Source organism: Ursus arctos, unplaced genomic scaffold, assembly GCF_023065955.2.
Source record: "Ursus arctos isolate Adak ecotype North America unplaced genomic scaffold, UrsArc2.0 scaffold_18, whole genome shotgun sequence".
In the NCBI taxonomy this organism is placed as follows: Eukaryota; Metazoa; Chordata; class Mammalia; order Carnivora; family Ursidae; genus Ursus; species Ursus arctos.
The window spans coordinates 29,752,050-29,771,795 of record NW_026622852.1 but is presented as its reverse complement, the minus strand read 5'-3'; the positions used below and the strand labels follow the sequence as shown (position 1 = coordinate 29,771,795).

The following is a 19,746-nucleotide window of genomic DNA, read 5'->3' as shown; positions in this document are numbered from 1 at the left end:
AATTTTTAATGGTTATACTTATTCTTACCAGTTCAAAACTATGTATTCACATACCCCCGTTGGGAACCAACATGTGAAAATACTTCTACCTACTCATGGTAGGTTGGAAACGCCATTTGGGTAGATTTATGGCAATGGAATAAAAAGGAAATAGATTTGTACTAAGCCAGATACTCTCTCCTCTTGTGCAAACCCTAAGAAAGACAAATATCTTCTAGCTAGGATTAGTGTACTTGCTCAGTAAGCCAAGGAGACTGCACCAGTAATAGATGAATGCTCCAATCACACACCCAACCATAGACTGGAGAAACACTAGCTCTATGCCCACTTGTATCTTTTGATCTTTATGACTCAATTCAAGAAGTGACTCCTTTAGGGAAGTCTTCCCCTAATTACCAACACCTTCCATATACACAGACACACACACACTCCACCATGCTCTCCAATGAGGTTAAATGCTGCCCAAAGCACACACTGCTTACCAGAATTGCTAATTTTTTCTCTCCCCTATGAAACTATAAGCTCACTGAGGGCAGAGATACACAGTAATCATTTCTGTAAATCTGTATTTAACACTAGGTCTGGTACATACCAGCATTCAAAAAAATTTTTTTGAATGATAGAACGGGTACTTACATTCCACTACAATCTCATGAAACTGCAAAACACAGATATGTCCTTAAATCCGAACAAACTTGCCTATTACTTGTTGGAGAGGAAAAAGTTACAGTCCAGATATGTAGTACATAGAATGGCTACTTATGATAAGACCAAAGAGGTCCACAGAAACTGTATATCTAGAAAAAGAATAGCTAGGCAGGCAGGATTAACTCAGCAGGCTTGAGTTGCTCAAACCCTGCACATTCCCAAGAAACGCCTCTCTTCAGGCCTGGCCCCTGGCCTGGCCCTAGGAAATGAGCTCTGAGCCCTTGAAATATTCTCCCTGATAAGAATGCTACAAGCCTGTGTGACTGAGCCCCAATAACAACTCTGGACACCACGACTCTGCTGTGCTTCCCAGACTGGCAACACTGAGCACGTGCTGTCACACTGCTGCTGAGCTACAGCACGCACCTGTGCTACTGCACTGGCCGAGGACACCTGGAAGCTGGCATCTGGTTTCTCCTAGGATTTGCCCCATGTGCCTTTTCCTTTTGATAATTTAATATATATCTTTCCCACTGTAATAAACCATAACCATGAGTACAGTAGCTTTTCTAGTCCTATGAGTCCTTCTAGCAAATCACTCAGCCTGAAGGTGGTCTTGAGGACCTCAACTCACTTGCTAAACCCAAACTCAGGAATGTCAGGATCCCCTCAAGCAAGTGCTTCTTGGTTGCTGGCTTAATTAATATACTTGTTTATTACCTTTACAAACCAGCAAAGTTTTACCTTAGTCATTATTAAAAAAAAATTTGTTCTTCTTAGTTAAACTATTTGATTTAACTCCTTCCAACCATAAGAACTCAAAAAGACTATTTAAAGAGACACAATCATACCCTAACATTTAAAAATTATTTTTAGGGGCGCCTGGGTAGCGCAGTCGTTAAAGCGTCTGCCTTCGGCTCAGGGCGTGATCCTGGCGATCCGGGATCGAGTCCCACATCAGGCTCCTCCGCTGGGAGCCTGCTTCTTCCTCTCCCACTCCCCCTGCTGTGTTCCCTCTCTCGCTGGCTGTCTCTCTGTCACATAAATGAATAAAATCTTTAAAAAAAAAATAAAAAAATAAAAAAATAAATAAAAATTATTTTTAAAAATTTAAAAATTTGTTATTTAAATTACATTTAGTTAACATATAGTATTATTAGTTTCTGAGGTAAAATTTAGTGATTCAGGGTGGCTCAGTCGTTAAGCGTCTGCCATTGGCTTGGGTCATGATCCCAGTGTTCTGGGATCGAGCCCCACATCACGCTCCCTGCTCAGCGGGAGGCCTGCTTCTCCCTCTCCCACTCCCGTTTGTGTTCCCTCTCTCGCTGCCTCTCTGTCAAATGAATAAATCTTTTAAAAAAAAATTTAGTGATTCATCAGTTGCATATAACACCCAGTGCTCACTATCAAGTGCCCTCCTTAATGCCCATCACTCAATTACCCCAGCCCCCCACCTATCTCTCCTCCAGCAACCCTCAGTTTTTTTCCCAGAGTTAAGAGACTCTTATGGTTTCCCTCCATTTTCACCTTATTTTTCCTTCCCTTCCCCTATGTTCATCTGTTTTGTTTGCTAAATTCCACATGAGTGAAATCATTCTAACATTTAAAGATAATTAAAAGAGATGGTGGTTATTCATGGTGAGGTTTAGGGGTGATTATAGGTTCAATTTCCTAAAGAGGAATTCTGAATAAGAAACCCATGGACTGGTTTCAGGGATACATGAATGCCATGAAACTATCAAATGTTGTATGTATTTACATTTTGGAGGTCATAGCTTTCAATAGAATCACAAAGGGGTCTACCACCCACAAAAGATTAAAACCACCACCATCGGAGATTATCATCATTCTCTCCTGAATCTCCTTTACTCATGGTTAGTTAGTCAACCAATATTTTCTAACCATTAGCTTTATCAGTTATTGTACCAAAAGCGTAGTGTACAAAGATTGATAATTCATAGTCACAGCCCTTGAAGAGTTCCAAGGCCTATAGAAAGAGAACACCATAATACAATGTGGTAATTGTATATATAAAAAATATTGCCATGAATACTATCTCAGTTCTAAGATCTTCACCTTCTCCCTTAGCATATAAGAAATGAGACCTAAACACTTGGTCTAACATTAAGACTTTTACTTTTGGGGCCCAATTGACCACTCACATTACAAACACAATCTAGGGCCACATGCTTCTCACAACAATCATGTCTTTCATGACCATGGTCTTTACACATACTATCTCTCTGCCTAGTCTAAACCACCTCTCATCCTTTAAGACGCTATTCAAACAAAATCTTTTCCATGACAGGCTCTCTAAACTCTCCCCTACCCTTAAGTGGGAGGTCCTTATAATATGTTCCCATAGTCCTCTTTGTATACCTTTAAGATAGAACAAATCAATCAATTTATAGTTTGTTGTAAAAGGGTCTCTCATTACACTAAGAAGGGCCAAGGTTTTTTTTAATTTATTTTCCCACCAGTGAATCCTGGACTCTTAGTGATCACAAAAATATATGCTAAAACAGTGTTTCCTAAAGAGGAGGTCACAAGAATGTTGGGAGAAGAAGGGGAGTCTAAGAATTGTGTACAAAATTTCGTTAATGTTTTCATTTAAAAGATAAACTAAAACGAATGATAGGGGCGCCTGGGTGGCGCAGTCGTTAAGCGTCTGCCTTCGGCTCAGGGCGTGATCCCAGCGTTCTGGGATCGAGCCCCACATCAGGCTCCTCTGCTAGGAGCCTGCTTCTTCCTCTCCCACTCCCCCTGCTTGTGTTCTCTCTCTCGCTGGCTGTCTCTGTCAAATAAATAAATAAAATCTTTAAAAAAAATAAATAAATAAAACGAATGATAAAAATGCTGAACCATAAGTAACCACAATGTAAATAAGTACTGTCAGTAGGCTTTCACTGATGCTTCTTCAGTTGCGTTAAAATCTCCTTCAGGTGAAATGTCCTGATGGCACACTGTAAAAGCAAAGCTCTCATAGTAACTAACCAACAGTGAAAAATACAGGAAACTAGAATCATCAGAGCATATGACAAAACAGGTATGGTATATTCAAAGCCAAAAGTCTAACAGCTAATACCATATATATGCTACAAGTATTAATGGATCCTATCTTTGTAGTACAACTGCAAAAGCTCATTAGCAGTAAATGTGATTGGAAGTATCCAATGACATTTTTCCATTCTCACTTCCAGCATGAGCTAGTGTAGACAGCCATTTAATAAAGATTTCAGTAATGACATAACATTAACCTCATCTTCAAATGAACACCACAGCTGACATCTCATTAAAATTGGTATTTGAGGAATGTTTGCTGGCAAGTGTTTTGGTTAGATTATGAGGTCTGACTATCCTGAACTTACGAACAAACCTTGAAGTCATTAATAGCACCTTGCACAATATTACTTATGGAGAATGGGTACTTGCAGCTTTTAGTATCACTGAAGATAAAATACAGAAACAGATCTAAAATGGAATGAGACCTAAGGCTACTGTTTTTCTACTGTGAAACCTAAACATCACCTGTCACACTGAATAATTGTATTAATTTGAAATTTGTTAGTTTTGTAGTGTCTTTGTATTTAATTTGCAGGCTTGGTTTATAGTTGTAAATGAGCCAAAAACAAAAATTTTATATCTAGTTTCATAGCTATACAATTTAAGTAACATGAAAAATACATTCTGTATGTTTCCTTCCAAAGGGGTCATTACTTATGGCAAGTTTGAGAAAGTCAGTGCTAAAGGGCTTCTCTTAACAAGTCTTTCAGTAGGAACAGGTAACTGGACAAATATAAACATTACTTAACATAAAGCTTAACCAGGTAAGGGTTTATTTCTTGAGGAAATTTTAAAATTCTATTTTACCACTTTAAATCAGAGTTGAGATGGAATACAAGATTGCTGTTAAATGTATGAGATGCAGCAATATAGTTTAGGGAAAAAATAAGACAATTTAAAAATTCCCAGAATTCATGAACTTTAATTCCCATTTTTAAAAAATTCAAATTTATCTTATCAATAGATAGCTCTGACCCCTAGTTATCTCCCTTTCTTAATTAGGTTGTTGTTTTGTTGATTTTTAAATGCACTTACAGGGCAAAATTTCTACCTAACAAAGGTATACAATGATGTCTTCTTCCCACCCCACAGCTCAAATTTCATGCCCCACCCTGCAGCATCCTTTAACACCTCGTCAACTTCACTCTTTCATTTAATTCTGCCATTTTTCGTTGAGCCTCTCCATATGCCAGATGCTGCGCAGGACTGAAGGAGTTCACTAGGGTGGAAGAGTAAGCCATTAAACAGATCACTGAAATCCAGAGTCTGGAAGAGAATGATCAAAGTGCTTCGAACTCTGCCAAGGTAGATGGGAAGGCAAGAAAAGCTTCACAGGACATCCAAGTCAGAACCTGGAGAATATGTAAATCTGATCAATAGTTTAAGGTGAGAAAGTTGTCCTGACAGGGTTTTCTTTTCTCAGTGGCAGGATTTCATTCTTGGTGGCTATTATCCCAAGTGTTAATGAGACCATCACATTTAAATAAGTATTCAAGATACTAACCGTAACGGTTTCATTTCATCAACAAAATGAACATAATACCTTCCTGACCTATTTCATCATCTCAATAAGATCGTCAAATGAGATACTGTACATTAGCACATTTTGGAACTACTAATATAAATCGTATGTGACCATACAGAATTATCAAATATAATAAATGGCAGTGTTTATTTGTAGGCCACTAGAGAAACACATCTTCCCAAAAGTAACATGTAAAATTCCACTCTACAATCCTAGACAGACAGGGCCATAGGAAACCTCAAGATCATCTCATTTTAATTCAGTTCTATCATTTTACTAATGAAAAAACCCAAACCTAAGAGTATCAAAATAAGTTATAACAATATTCTACCCATATTACAGGTCGATGTGAATTCCCACTACATTATCATCACAAATGTGATGGTGTTGGTATCTGTATGTTTCTTTTTTTTAATAATAATTTTTTATAATGTTATGTTAGTCACCATACAGTGTATCCTTAGTTTTTCATGTAATGTTCCATGATTCATTATCTGCATATAACACCCAGTGCACCGTGCAGTACGTGCCCTCCTTAATACCCATCACCGGCCTATCCCAATCCCTCCCCCCCAATCTGTATGTTTCTGTGTTGGTATCCATATGTTAAATAACTCAAACCTTTCAAGACTCCCCAGTGGTTCAATAGTACGGCTTCCTGTTCAGACCTCTAGAGTTTGGCTCTTTTGCCTGACACCAAAGATAAGAATCAAACTCCCTGTTCAGGACCTTTCTCCTACCTTGGCCACCTTTTGCTTCTGTGCCCTAGTATCTACCAGCAGCCACAGCTTCTCCATTCTAAAACGCACATTTTCCCACACTTTAACTTCTGAAATCTGCATCTGCATTATAATCAAGGTAAAAAGAAAACTCCAGTTTCTGGACAGAAAGTTAAGACACGACACAACTGTTGGAACCTCTGCACGTGCAAACGTGGCCATGTACGGAAGGGATTATTCACTTAATCACCACTTTACTCATTTGCATTGGTAGCCCTCCTAAAACTAAAATTTAGCTTAACCTTAATCCCTATTAAAGTCTTCATAAAGATTTCACTATGGCTCAGCACTACAATGAAAAACGGCTGTAGTCACAGAAAATTGTCAATCCCGTGCCAGAAAATACAATTACTAGCAATAGAAATTTCCAAAGATTGTAGAATAAATCACAGAATTTTCAAAATTTGAAGATGTTGGTGTGATGTGAAAGACTGTCAGAAACCAAATATCTAGCTATCATCAAAGAAAGTGACAACAGTAACGAGAGAGAGCAGGATCCTTATCATCTTCAGTGATGGTGATAAATCCCAAGTTGAGATTCTGGCTCTTGGTCCCACCTATAAAGGAAATTTCCATCACTGCCTCATTTCAGTGTTTCTGGAGGTCAGTCACACATCAAAACACTATTACTTCTACCTAGTGCTTGGGCCACCAAGGGCTGATTCACAAGCCTACATATCTGGCTAGACAAACGGAAAAGTAGACAGCCGGTGAAGAGTATATGGATCAGACATATATGACCTCTGCTGATTAAATGAAAACTAGTACCAGAAACCTTGTCTTCCCAGGCCAAGAGTGATAGTGTCTATAAAACTTATCCCCCTTTTTATGTATATACTTCAATACTCTTTCCTTTTTCAATGCTTATTTGGTCTCTCAATCCTTCTTCCACTCCATCAAGAACTTGACTGAAACATCTGATGAAATTCACTAGTGAATTCACAATATTTTTTTCTACAATTCTTTAGGATATGAGATGCACTGACACATCTTTATTAGTTTACATGACATCACACTTCCCTAACTCACGTCCACAGTCAGCCCTTTGCTGCATTTCAGATCTACATCTTTACACTTCTTGACCTCATACTTGAGTTCCAGACTCATATTTTTTTTTTAAGATTTTTATTTATTTATTCGACAGAGAGACAGCCAGTGAGAGAGGGAACACAAGCAGGGGGAGTGGGAGAGGAAGAAGCAGGCTCATAGCGGAGGAGCCTGATGTGGGGCTCGATCCTATAACGCCGGGACCACGCCCTGAGCTGACGCAGACGCTTAACGACTGAGCCACCCAGGCGCCCCCAGACTCATATTTTAACTGCCTTCCAAGAAATGCTCTGCCTGGCTTGCTTTTTAGTGCAAAGTCAACACATTTAAAACCAAATACAATATTATTCCTCTAATAGTGGTATTTGTGATAAAAGGGCCTCTGAAAGGACCCCTAGATTCTTTCTTGCTGAGACAGTTCAGCAGTTAAAAAGGAACAGAGGGATGACGATTTCTCTCACCAGAGACTGAATTCCAATTTTTTCACCACTCTGACTTTGCTGGTCATGACCCTTCTTTTCCTTCCCCTTCCCATTATAACACAATTATACTCTACTACATAGTGAGAGTATTTCCAAATATTACAAATATGCACCAATGGGCAGGTGAAGGACATGCACAGTGCCTTTTATTCAGTCTGCTTAGCAACTGTTAAAAACAGAAGCTCATGGGGCGCCTGGGTGGCACAGAGGTTAAGCGTCTGCCTTTGGCTCAGAGCGTGATCCCGCCGTTGTGGGATCGAGCCCCACATCAGGCTCCTCTGCTATGAGCCTGCTTCTTCCTCTCCCACTCCCCCTGCTTGTGTTCCCTCTCTCGCTGGCTGTCTCTATCTCTGTCGAATAAATAAATAAAATCTTAAAAAAAAAAAAAAACAGAAGCTCATACCGCTGTTGGCAAAGATGAAGGCAAAAGTTAGAAGTTGTAACAAATCCTTTCAGGTACTAATGGCAACCCCATTACAAGCTAGTCTATATCTCTACTCCAGTTCTTCTGCCTTCCCCTCTTCCCACTGCGCCCAATGCCATGCCCTCTCTCAAGGGGACTTGTCCTCTTCTACCTGGTTCCAGCTCTGGGGGAGGCATATGTATGTTCTCTTCCTCTTTAAAAATATGCTGCAAATCTCTGTAAACAAGGCTAAAACCCTGGCCACCAACTGAGTTTTGTTCTGCAAAGCACTCAGTGGTTCTTCTCAACTTCACCCCTAACTTTAAAGTTACCTGGCAGCAGTAATGTCAAAGTCAGCTTGTCAAAACACCAAGTACCATACGATGTGAAAGTGAATTCTCTAGTCTAGTCCAGATAACACTGGACTCTCAAATTAAGGGCTTCAAAACAAAAATATGATTTATCCAGACATTTCTCCAGAAAGTCCAAGCACTTAAGAAACATCATTTCTGATTCAACATACAATTCCAACCTGGAAGACTAGAGGCACACCTAAATTCTCAATCACTTGTTTTTCCACAATAATTTCATTTTCTAGTCTCCTGAGCTCCAAGGAATTAGCTGATATAACGTTAACTGATATCAGAGAAAAGCACACTAAGAACAGGCTGCCTAAACAGCAAGATGAGATTTAATAGGGGCAATTAATACAAAGGCTTTCATTTAGGCTCAAAATAAAATAAACTGTGCAATACAGGATAAAGATTTGCTTAGCAGATTTGGGGAATCTGTTTAACAACAGATTTTAAAAGGGTCAACAGCACTTACTGTTAACTGTAGCCATGGTGATGGGGGAGATAGAGGGAGAACTGGGCACAAAACTCCACAAATGTCCAAATAATAAGTAATCAGTTAAGTGTTACTTGAATATCAATCTGCCGTGTAAATATGAGTCAGAAAATCAAAGAACGAATTCAACAAAGTTCGATCTGAAAGGTGTCCTAGCTGTGGAGACAATCACCTCATTTTATAGATGTAGTGCCAATTTACATTACTCCAATATTAAATCAAATCATGAGCTCAGGATGTGGCAAATTTCGTTTCATAAAAATCACTTCCTAACTACAGCTCCTCCCTACAATGAACCGACTGCCTCACAGAAGATTATGCGTTCTCTGTCATTAGCGGTATTTAAGCAGAGGCTTAATAACCAATAGTCAGAATTTGTGAAGTAGGGATCTCCTACACTAAGTAAAAGGTTAATCTAAAACTCTACAATTCTTTTTTTTTTTTAAGTAGACTCCAAGCCCAGCGTGAGGCCCAGCATGGGCCCAACATGGGGCTTGAACTCACGACCCTTCAATCAAGACCTGAGAGCTGAGATCAAGAGTCGAACACTTAACTGACTGAGCCACCCAAAGGCGCCTCTACAGTTCTATAAGTAGTAAGATTCTATTATTTTACAAGTTACATCAAATATTAAACATTGATGTTTTCATTTTTTTTGACTAATTGAACTTAAGTTGACATCTTCAATGTACAGCGATTACGGCAGTGCATCTCATTTTATGATTGGTTTGTTCATCTATTTCCTTCATTAAACTGTGAACTTCTTTGGACCAGGGCCTGGGTTAGTATCTTATGAGTACTTTATGCATCTCTACATTCCTAGATCCTGGCACATGGGAAAGGATCTAGTAATTTCCTTGAATAAACGTCCCAGGAGTGTCTCTTTAGTATGTGGATGGTCGCTACCACCAAGGTCCTCAATAAAATGGCCAAGCAAGCAAATTTTCTCTTTTACCCTTTACCACCTTCATCTTTGAAGTCCTTTTCCCATCTCTCAATGCTCTCTTTTCAACTGTCAAAAATTCGCACTTAGGTAGCTCCCTTGAGCCCATTTGATGTATCCAGAATAACCTCTTCCTCCATATAAATGGAAGGCAAGCTGACACTTTCAAAATGACACAGGAACATACCCTCTGACCCAGAAGGAATGTACCCTATAGATACACTTTACGTGTGTAAAGTGCCTTACATACATGTTTATTAATTTCCTAAGAGTTTATACTAGATTGTTTCTAATCTTGGCTATGAATCTATCAATAAAACCAGTAAAATAACATGATGATATCACTATAAAATAAAAGACCATAATATCAAAAAAATTGATGTTCTCTACGTATTAATGTAGACTGACCCCTACGATGTATTAAGTAAAAATCTGCATCGTGTAGAATAGTGTGTTTGATATAGCAACATCCGTGCTAAACAGCAAAGGAAGGAAGGGAAGAACGAAGGAAAATGCACACACACAGATACTACAAAGTTCCTCTCTGGAAAAACAAAAGAAATAGGTAACACTGGCCTCCAAGGAAGGGAACTGGGTACCCAGAAGACAGGGGTGGGTGGAGACTTTTCACTATGCCTCATTTTTTCCTTTTGAATTTAGAAAAATGTGAGTGTATTAGATCTATTCAAAGTTACAAAAAAATTAAAAATGCCTTTCATGATCCATCCCTCTCCCCTATACTATCTTCAAAACTCCAACTCAGGGTATTTACTCTATGGAGTATAGACACTTGATGCTGATTTCGAAACTTTAACGTTTTTTCTAGAAAACAATTTGCCAAGATATAGTAAGAGCCTTTAAAGCCTAGTTCTTTTTAATCTAGTAATTCTACTTCTACTTGTTCCTTAGTCTAAAGGAATAACAGGAGATAAGAGCAAAGATAAAAGCACACAGATGTTTGTTATGGTATTTTATGGTTGAAAACAACCTGTATGAATGACAATATGGCAGTGACAAATTATGATACAATCATAAATGGGATACTATAGAGGCATTTAAGCTGATATTTTAGAAGCATTTCTAAGGACAAGGAAATGGTCATACTATTAGGACTATATACAATGTGATTACAATTTCATCGCTATCGAGTGATCATCTTGTTTTATTCAACGACGAGTTGAGGGGGTATGTTGGCATATATAACAGATGTATGCACTGTGCCTTACCCTAGCCTTTAAAAAGAAATGGAGAAACTTTCATTTCTGACAGTTAATGCTAAAACAATAACTGAGTATCTTGTTTTTCCTCAATCTAAACACACTTTTATAGTTTCTCATTATATTTTATGTTGACTAGTGGGTATTACAAGAGTATAGTAGTTAATATAACGGAACTCAGAGACAAAAAGACTTCAGTTCAAATCCTATCTCTGCCAGACAGCCTCTAAGTAATCTTGGGGAAACTGCTTAACTTCTTTGAGTCTGTTTTCTAAATTTATTACAACAGCAATCTCAGAAGGTGAGGAATGAAATAACATATACAGATACAAGAATACTTAGAATAGTACCTGGCACATAAAATGCTCAACAATTCATTTATGCACTCATTCAACAGGTGTTTAATAGCACGCTTACCACATGCCAGTCCCTGCTATATATGCTGGACAGAGAATCAGAGCAAACCTTTACACAACCTTAGAAGACAACACTGACACACAATATACAGTGTGCACATAAAGCAGTGAACACTACGAAGCTATTTCTGTATCTCTCTCCACTCACAGATACCATTACAGAGTTTTCAGCAATATGACTGTTTGAACAGGGTTAGGCCCAAGAGCTTCACTATAGTAGCATGAGATGTACCTACAAGAAAGTTTATCTTCAGTTCCAACCCAAATTAACAAACTGTTGGAACACATCCAGTGTGCACATATCCCTAACTAATAAAGAATCATAACTAGCGGCACCTGGGTGGCTCAGTCGTTTAAGTGTCCAACTCTTGATCTCAGCTCAGGTCTTGATCTTGGGGTCGTGAGTTCAAGCTCCATGTTGGAGCCTACTTTGGAAAAAAAAAAAAACTCATAAAATGTTCATGCTAAGAGCACCCTGATAATTTCTGATCTTAACCTTGTATTTTACAGATGAGGAAACAGAAGTGCCCAAAAAGTTACATCAACATAATGTAGATATATTCTAAAAGCAGAGGAAAAAAAAGATTGTTAGAAAATCTATGGTGATTTCCCCCAAGTAGGATAAGATGGAGGACTCAAGCCTTTCCCTCCGGAAAGCAAGAGTGGCTATAGGTGATGTGACTTGGTTGCACAGGTACTGAGGCACAATGATGAACTTAAATGAAAGCGGCAAATCATTCCGGGCTTGAATGAAGTTGAAACAGCACTGTGGTAAGAGAAGGAAGTGGCAACCACCCACGAGCTGCCTTTGAATTAAAGGAAGAGGAGAGTCACACCTGGGCCTGCAAACAGCAAAAGGCCTACTGGAGCCATCGTTGAAGAAACAAGTTGGGGGCACTATGCAGTTCATAATTTTAGAAGCACAGGGTAAGGCCTACTCATCTTTTACCAGAAAAGAACAGTGTACGCAACCTGTGTGGGAACAAAGAATACAACTTGAGGAGGACAGAGATACCTAGGATGAGATTCCTGCTCTCGAGGAATTCACAATGTAAGGTAGAGAGCAACATGTTACGGACAGAGGGTAACACACACAAAGTGCTGAGAGAGCAGAGAGAAGGGAAACTTCTCTCAAAGATGGCACCTCCCCTGAGGCTTACAGAAGGCTAAAGAAGAAAGGAAATTCGTCCCAGGGAGAAGCTGTACAAAGATATTGTATATAGACTCAGAAATAAGAGACTTAAGTAGTTTAGAAAAATGTAAATAGATCATATAATCATGACATAAACAAAAAAAATTAACAAAATTCAGCACCTGTTCATGATAAAATACAAAAGTCACTATATAAAAAAGTCAGCTTTTCTTAAACCATCAATAACTAGAAAACAAAAATTCGGGACACCTGGGTGGCTCAGTTGGTTAAGTATCTGACTTCGGCTCAGGTCATGATCCCAGGGTCCTGGGATCGAGTCCCACATCGGGCTTCTCACTCAGCAGGGAGCCTGCTTCTCCCACTGCCTGCCACTCCTCCTGCTTGTGCTCTCTCTCTGACAAATAAATAAAAATCTTAAAAAAAAAAAGAAGGAAAATATATCATTTACAAAAGCACCCAAAATCAAATACCTAGGAATAAATCTAAGAATATGTAAGACCTGACCTCTAAAGGGAAAGCTTCAAAGCGTTACTTATTTGACATAAATTACGAAGGATATAAAATGAAATTTATGTATTTATACATGGAGGAACATGCCAGCCTCCTCACTGTAAGATTCAATACTATAAGGTATCAATATTCTGCAAAGTGATCTATCTGTAGATTTTAAAAAATCAAGTCAAAATCCTACAGAGTGTGTGTGTGTGTGTGTGTGTGTGTGTGTGTGTGTATGAATTCACAAGCTGATTCTAAAATCTGTATGGAAAAACATCCCAAGAACAGCGAAAGCAATAGTGGAAAACAATGATTTTGGAAGACTTACACTATAAGATATCAAGACCCATCATAACATCATAATAATTAAGACAGTGTGGTATTGGCAAAAGAACAAATAGACCAAAGGAAAAGAACAGATTCCAGAAACAGATTCTCACATATAAAACTACTTGATTTATAACAGTGACACTGCAGTGCACTGGGAAAAGGAAGGTATTACCAACAAATAGTGCTAGATTAACCAGACATACATATTTTAAAAATAATAAAATACACACACACACACACACACACACACATATACACACAGAGGAATATTACTCAGCCATAAAAAAGAATGAAATCTTGCCACTTGCAACAACGTAGATGGAGCTAAAGAATATCATGCTAAGTGAAATAAGTCAGAGAAACACAAATACCGTATGATTTCACTCACATGTGGAATTTAAGAAACAGAACAAACGAGCAAAGGGGAAAAGAGAGTGAGGCAAACCAAGAAACAGACTCTTAACTACAGAGAACCAACTACGGTTACCAGAGGGGAGGTGGGGTTGGGAGATGGGCTAGATGGGGGATGGGGGCTTAAGGACTGCACTTGTTGTGATGTGCACCAGGTGCTGCATTTAAGTGCTGAATAACTAAATTCTAAACGTGAAACTATTATTACACTGTATGTTAACTAACTGGAATTTAAGTAAAACTTAAATTAAGAAATTATACACTGGGGCACCTGGGTGGCTCAGTCGTTAAGCATCTGCCTTCGGCTCAGGGCGTGATCCCAGGGTCCTGGAATCGAGTCCCGCATCGGGCTCCCTGCTCCGCTGGGAGCCTGCTTCTTCCTCTCCCATTCCCCCTGTTTGTGTTCCCTCTCTCACTGCCTGACTCTCTCTCCCTGTCAAATAAATAAATAAAATCCTTTTTAAAAAATTATACACTGATTGATATATATATACATATCATCCCATAATGAAAAATCAACTCCAGATGGGCTTTACATCTCAGCATTAAAGTTACAGCAAGAAGCCTTTTACATGAAAACATAGGAAACATTTTCAAGACATTAGGTTGAGAAAAAGTAATCAAATAGGATTCAAAAAGCCCTAACCTTTAAGAAAAAATAACAGATGTTGGACTACCACTACTTTAAAATGCATTAAATTTTGTCAAAAAGACACCATTCTCCTTTACCACTTTTCTATTTGTATCTTTTTCTTTTTTAGATTTATCAAGTATTTGTCTATTTTGGTAATGTGCTTAAAAAGAACCAATTTGGTATTTTATAGATCAAATCTGTTTTTCCTTTTTTTCTAAATCCTTATTTCCTTTATACACACTTAGTTGTTCCTTCTCCGGGTTGATCTGTATTTAGTTCCTTCTCCAGCTTGCAATGTTCTTGCTTCCAAATTTCCCTGTGGGTACTGCTTTAGCAGAACTCCCACTAGTTTGGATACATAGAGCTCCTGTTGTTGTTCATTTCTAAATGGTTTGTAATTACAACTCTAACTTCTTCTTTACCCCCGGGATTAGTTAGAAGAATAATTTTATATTTTCAAGTGGATATATTATTTATTTTTACTTTTAGTTGTTGTGAATTTCTAATTTGGGTATTTTTTGTAGACCTTCATATCATCAATTTCCTGAAAAACTCAAGAAGTATTTTAAAAGAATACTGTTCATCATTACAAAATTGGAATGCATGAAATCTTTATTATGTTATTCAAAAATTATTTTCTTCATCTATGCTGAATTTATCAATTTCCTCTTGGATTTTTAACAGTTTTGACCTTATATATTTTGACACTCTTAGTTGCATAAAGATTCATGACATGTCTTGAGAGATAGTACTTCATCAATAGAAAATACACACCTCTTTCTTCCCTTTAATGCTTTTGTAGCTTGGATTTTGTCGGGTATTAATCTTAACTGTATTTACCTTTTTGGGGTCAGATTTGCCTTTTTCTATTCTACTATTTTCAACATTTTCACATCATTTTAGGTGTCTTTAAAAAAAAAAAAAAAAGCTAAGTTTGAAGGCCTCTGTGTACATATTAATCCAACCAACGAATGTGACTTTTCCAACAGGGAAATTCAACTCTTTATTTTTATTAAGCATTAATGGACTTCTAACTGCCATACACTTACCACTAATTTTTAAAACTTAGGTTTTATTTTTATTAAAGTTATGTATGTATAGAGTTTAAGGTGTCAAATAGCTCTACAAGACTCTTGCCCCACCCAACAAAAGAAGATAGCAGCTCCCCAACACCCAGCCCTTCCTATTTCCTGCTCCACAGAAGCAATCACACTTTCTATACTTAATTGAGTCTCTTGGTATTTAGCTTTATGTCATTCCCATACCTTTTCAGGACAAAAACTTACTGAATTTAGCTAAAATAGGGATGGTAGACACACTGCTGGAAATTTCAGAAACTTGATGAACCACACATATAGTTACACAAGTTTTAATTTCTTGACTTCCTTAGTCTGAAATGTTCGTCTCCCTTGTCAAACAAAATATCAAAGCAAGCAGCAGTTCAATTCTGGTTGCAGTCTCCTAAAGGAATATGGCTAAATTAAACCACGCAAGGACAGAAAAGGCCAGCCAAAATGGAGGGACTTTTATAATATTTTACAATATTCATGTTTTTATAATATTTTATAATATTTCTAACCATTAAATCCACTACCTCTTTTGGGGCATGAGGATGTGAGCACTAGTGTTGTCTGAGCTCCTTTTAGAAGAACCAACCAAAGTTTTCAGATATCACGATACAAACGTCCAGAGGCTTAGCACTGTGAATATGGGTTTCAAACTGCTGTTAGCATTGATGCTACCTAGCATTTTGACTACTGAAGAAGTCCTCTAGTAGGGGGTTGGTTATTAAAAGATAAGGGTTTGCCAGGGCTTGATGATATTTAGCCTTTGGAGAATTGAAGATAACAACCTAGAATTATGTTGTATAGAATTATGCAGCATATGTATAGAATTGATGACATCTATATAGAAGTCAATAATTACTAGGCCCTAGCAATGGTTTAGAATGGTTCATAGGTGATTGTACCCATTTGCTCCATGAGACTTCTCCAATTCCAGGATCTCTAAGCTAAATTAGATGCAAGCACCCAATTGCTTAGAACAGCTATTTCCTTAGGGTATACCATCTGTTTGCAATGCCCAGCTAATTCTGAGTCTGTTGCTCCTTGAAAACTATCCCCTACAGTTCCTGCCTGACTCCTAAATCCAGATTTATTGAAACTCCTCCCTCCTTCCTCTTTTCCCACCATAAGGCAAGGGAAGGCTAGATCTGACAAAACTTAAATGATCAGTAAGTAAGGGTGGAAAGTCCGTAGCTAAAAGAATATGTGGCCTTGTTTTTTGGGTTTTTTTGTTTTGTTTTGTTTTGTTTTGTTTTTAAAGAATAAAGTGGAAGAAACAATTGTGATCTTGGAAGAAAGACTACATGAGGGCAGAGAGAGAACCAAGCTTATAAATGCATTATAAATAAGGAAGAGAACAAAAGTTAAAATTTACCATGGGTAAGGTGAAAGCAAAACAATGGAAAGAAAAAAAATACAGCATTTGTTCACAGGAAAGTGATCTACAGTAGTAACTGTGTTAATTGGTTTGTTTTTTGGTGATTAGGGAATTTCAAATTTGCAACGCACAACTATCCTTTGTAATTTAAAAAAAAAAGAGAGAGAGAAAAGAAAGAAAAGGAAAAGAAAAAGTCATGACAGATCTGTGCTTCTCAATCCTTTAAGAATGTCAAAGAAAAGGCCTAGAATGTGTATCCCAGAGGTGCACGACCCTGGTTGTTTTCTTTCCTTTGGCTATATCAAATACTGATTTGTCTATATTTAGAGAGATCAATGACAGAAACACATCTGGGATGAGGAGCTATTACAGATTTTTTTTTCAATTATCCTCCACCAACTTTTTATTATGAAGATTTTCAAAACATTCAGAAAAACCGACAACTGCGAACACCTATATACCTACCACCTAAATTCTGTAGTTGTTACTGTTTTGCTATATAGACTTTATCATTATTTATCCATCTATGTATCCATCTGTGGAGGTCTGATTTGATAGCACTTAAAGAGATCTTGCATAAATTTAGTCAATTAAAAAAAATCCTTCTCCTTATCGGAGACATGGGTCAGAAAACGGATGCTAAGTGAACTTCTAAGTGAGGAAGATGCTGGATTCCTGTTTAGTCATTAGCTGAATTATTATCCTGGAATTATCCTGACTATCCTGAAATACTAAATACCTTCTGAGCCCCCGTTTCCTCATCTGTAAAATAAAGTGAGACAAAATGATAATCATGACCCCTTTAGTTATGATCCTTTCTAGCCTAAAAATTCTGTTTCTGTGAAAAACAATTTTCTTAATAACTGCCATTTACTTTGTGTTTTTTATGTGGCAGGAAGTATGCTATTATCTCATTTAATCTTCACAGGTCCCTTAAAATTTTTGAGATACCACATTCATGAAAACTACCAACTGTTTTTAGTAGCACATAGCCACTCTGACCTATTTCCAGGTGCACTTCCCTTTCACATTTTCAGTACTTTTTACTAGCATCAATTCTGTACTGCTTTGGTGGAACTAGCTGGAACCAGCAAACAGAAATTATCTTTGCTCACTGAGAAACATGAGCAACTCTAGTTCCTGGTTTGCAATCTTTTTTTCCAAATGTAAAATGAGATAAAACAGCTAAAACTACTTTAACTTGTTTATTTTGGTAAAATAATTACGTATAATTATTGTTGAAGAAAATCTACAATACACAATCTTGGTGTTTTTATTTAAATCTGTTGCACACTGAAAAACAAAATTAAAATGTCAGTTTTTCAATTGCAGAAAGTACTCAAATCAACAGCCATGTGCTAAACAAAGAGACTCAATTAGAGCACATTACGGTTTGATCTGGGAATGAATACATCAAGTAAAAAAAAACAACAAAGACCATACATATATCGTCGTGTCTGTATAAATGAAAAGCCATAGTTAACTGACTTTCTACATTCCTCTTCAGGTTTAACTATCTCCTCCATGTTCATTACTCTCAAATATATATATTAGTTCTCCCTTCTAAAAGAAAAAAACATTTGTTTTTGCTTTTTTCCATTGGAGCTATTTGTATTTCAATGCATATTTAAAGATCTTATATTGTAGAAATGTAACAGGATGCCTGCACAAGGTGTCCTAGAACTATAAATACACACTATTATGTAATCAGTGAGGTTCACACCTAGGAAATCTGGATGGAATGGTTATCCTGAAGCAAATGAACAAAAATAAGGAGTTCAGCCCTGTTGATTAGAAGAAAGAAACACTGGAACTGCAGAATAAGGAAAGTGAATCTACTCAAGTCATGGACAGTGATAAACCCAAACTCTTCACTTGATTTCCCATGCCCCTTATACAAAGAGTTCTATGATAGATTCTGCTCAAGAGCAGGAAGGAACTTGTTTTTCCCAATGAAATCGGCATGTCTCTAATTAAAGAATACCCTTCATGATGACATATGTGGGTATCTTTGATATGAATATTGGGGTTACTATGCAACCTATACGTGTAGGGACACACTCTCTGATTAAGTGTGGTCTCTCCAAAAGGAAGCCATCATTCCCAACATCCATCACCCAGAAAGGAGGCAGCTCTTCAAATAGGAAACCCAAGCAAAGACAGTCTCTGGACCTTGCTGTTTTGGCCCTGTTTGAAGAAAGATAAATGCCTGGTGGCAGCACTCAGATGATGTCTGCCAAATGGAGACAGGCCAAAAGATAAGGACATGAGGAAAATGTCTTTGTAAGCCAGCTTGAACAGTTTCATGTTGCTTTCTCTATTCATTATCCTCCAGCTTTTAGCAAAGCTTGATTTAAACACTGCAGCCTTACATCAGCTGTTCAGTGGCATTAGGCTAAGACCAGTGTGTCCATACTCGGATCACAGCCTTAGCATGAAGAAGAAAAATGGTAGCATGCTCCTCTATACATGTTGAAGAGGAAACCTGAGAAGGAGAACCAGAGCTGAGGTCCAGCAATCCCTTACCACTTAGAGATTCTCCCTGCATTGCATCTTTGTGTCTGGGCTCCTTATTATTAAGGAAGGTGGCAGCCTCCCATAAATGCTCAATAATAGGCAATGAGATGCAAACTATCAGGTTCCCTTATTGCTCCCATTGCTGGAAAACTCAGAGCTGACTATTGTGTTCAACTACAAAAGCTTTCCTCAGCTAAAAGTTATGGATAATTGTTCTTTCTTTTCCCCTTTTATTCGTTGGTTCTTATCTTTCTGATCATTAGTTCTGGTCTTAATGCATATGTTTTTATTTCAAGTTTCCTAAATCCTTTTTCGGAAAACAGCCAGAGTACACAAGCCAATCAGCGAATAAATTTTTCCCATACAAGAAAGTTACAAAATAGGAGCGCCTG

The 19,746-nt window shown here is 37.8% G+C and overlaps 1 protein-coding gene across 2 annotated transcripts in view; it reads right to left on the bottom strand.

The window, feature by feature from the left end:
* TGFBR1 (transforming growth factor beta receptor 1) overlaps positions 1 to 19,746 on the bottom strand; it is a 56,776-nt gene that overhangs the window by 27,965 nt on the left and 9,065 nt on the right. The window lies entirely within an intron of this gene.